The sequence below is a fragment of the Otolemur garnettii genome, unplaced genomic scaffold (assembly GCF_000181295.1).
Source record: "Otolemur garnettii isolate 467f Iridium unplaced genomic scaffold, OtoGar3 scaffold00205, whole genome shotgun sequence".
NCBI classification, from domain to species: domain Eukaryota; kingdom Metazoa; phylum Chordata; class Mammalia; order Primates; family Galagidae; genus Otolemur; species Otolemur garnettii.
In genome coordinates, this window is record NW_003852600.1 from 1905515 (window position 1) to 1907787 (window position 2273).

Consider the following 2273-nt stretch of genomic DNA (forward strand, 5'->3'; position numbering starts at 1 on the left):
CTGTGTTCTTGAGAATGGTATGACTTTATCTGGGTGCCTCGTATCCCTGGCTGAATGCTGGGCTGTCCCTACTCAGGGATTTATTAGTCTAAGGATGTTGGGAGGGATGACACATAGACAGCAATAGAACTGAAATATTTTTATCCACATTGTGAAGGGCCAAAGGACTCTTTAAGGAGAAGGGGTCAGTGTAGACGGGGGTGAGGCAGGTGCAAGACCGGGAGAGCAGACTGGGGAGGGGAGGCAGACATTTCTCTGCACAGGCTAGAGGCTTGTAAGGTGCAAACTTTCCCCCAGTGTCCGTCTGAGTGGTGCATCCAGGCTCTCCTTTTATCTAGGTGGGCAAGCGCTGTTGAAGTCAGACATCAAAAATGGATTCAGCTCTTTGGTAAGCTATGTTGGGAGATCCCCCTCTACTTAGCTCATTTTTACCTATAACATTCTACTTGGTGAGCACTTACCACTCTCTATGTTAACAATTAAGTTATTTCTAATTCTTAGCTATCTCAAATAATGCTGCAAAGAAAATTCTTTTTTGTTGTTGTTTTTTAAATCAGAGCTGTGTACGATAATGCATTTATGGGGTATAATGTGCTATTTTTATATATAATTTGAAATACTTGCAGCAAACTAGTTAACAGCCTTCACCGCACTCTTAGTTATTGTGTTAAGACATTTATACTCTACACTTAGTAGATTTGACATGTACCCTTGTAAAATGCACCATAGGTGTGGTCTCACCAATTTCTCTCCCTCCACCCATCCTCCTCCCACTCCTTTTTCCCCTTCATCTTGGGCTATAGTTGAGTTATAGTTTTCATATGAAAGTGTGGGTGCTTATAAATTGGTTTCATAGTAGAGCTGAGTACACTGGATGCTTTTAATTCCGTTCTTGAGATACTTTACTAAGAAGAATGTGTTCCAGCTCCATCCATGTAAACATAAAAGAGGTAAAGTCTCCATCAGAACATTGTTCTGCCTGGCTCCAGGTACGTGCAGGAGAATCCTGGGGCACAGGCCTGGGAATGGAGTTGCTGGGTCACAGGGCAGCTTCCCTGGAGCCTTTCAGCTGCGCTCCAAAGTGACTCTCCTGGATAACACTCTTTCTAGCTGTGTACGAGGGTTCCTGTTACTGCACGTCTTTTCCAATACTTGGCATGGTCAGGCTTTTTAATTTTTGCCAATCCAGTGGGTGTGCTATGGAATCTTGTTTTTTTCGATTTGCATTGCTTATTACCAACCGCAATACAATCGAACCTCTCTTCCTGTATTTATTGCTCGTTCAAGTTTCTTCCACAAAATGACCTCTGTGCTTCCCTTTAATCTTTTCTCTATTGGAATATTTGTCTTTCTAGAAAAAAATTGACCTGTGGGACAATTTTCACATGTTCTAAATACCAATCCTTTATCAAATATAGACACTGTAAATGGGTACCGTCAGTTTGGAGTTTGTCTTCATTTCACTTAGGGTGTCTTTTTGTGTACAGAAAAAGTTTTAAATTTTAATTTAGCCTAGTTTGTTAATCTTATTCTTCAGAATTCTTTTCTTTTTGCAGTTTTTGGCCAGGTTTGAACCCACCACCTCCAGTATATGGGGCCAGTGCCCTACTCCTTTGAGCCACAGGTACCACCCATTAATCTTATTCTTTATGATGTGTGTAGTTTTTGTTTGTTTTTAAGACAGAGTCTCATTGTGTTGCCCTCAGTAGAGTACTATAGCATCACAGCTCACAGCAACCTCAGACTGATAGGCTTAAGCGATTCTCTTGCCTCAGCCTCCCAGGCAGCTGGGACTCACGCCTGCCACAACGCCCGGCTACTTTTGTTGTTGTTGCAGTTGTGTTTAGCTGGCCTGGGCCAGGTTCGAACCCTCCACCCTTGGTGTATGAGGCTGGTGACATAACCACTGTGCTACGGGCCCCAAGCCTGATGTGTAGTTTTAAAATCATGTCTAAAGCCATCCTTTTCTAACCCAGAGCCATAAAGATATTTTTCTATAAGTTTTAAAGGTTTTTCTCTCAATACTTATATCTTTTATTCACCTGAAATTTTTTTTGGAGAACAATATTTTTCTCAGTACAGACAACCAGCTATTCCAGTCTTCCGCCCCAGTGATGGGGACAACTTTTCTGCCAATCTGTTTCTAGGCCTCATCTGTCTGCACTGCCTTGCTCTTTTTTTTTTTTTTTTAGAGACAGAGTCTCACTTTGTCACCCTTGGTAGAGTGCTGTGGTGTCACAGCTCACAGCAACCTACAGTTCTTGGGCTTAAGT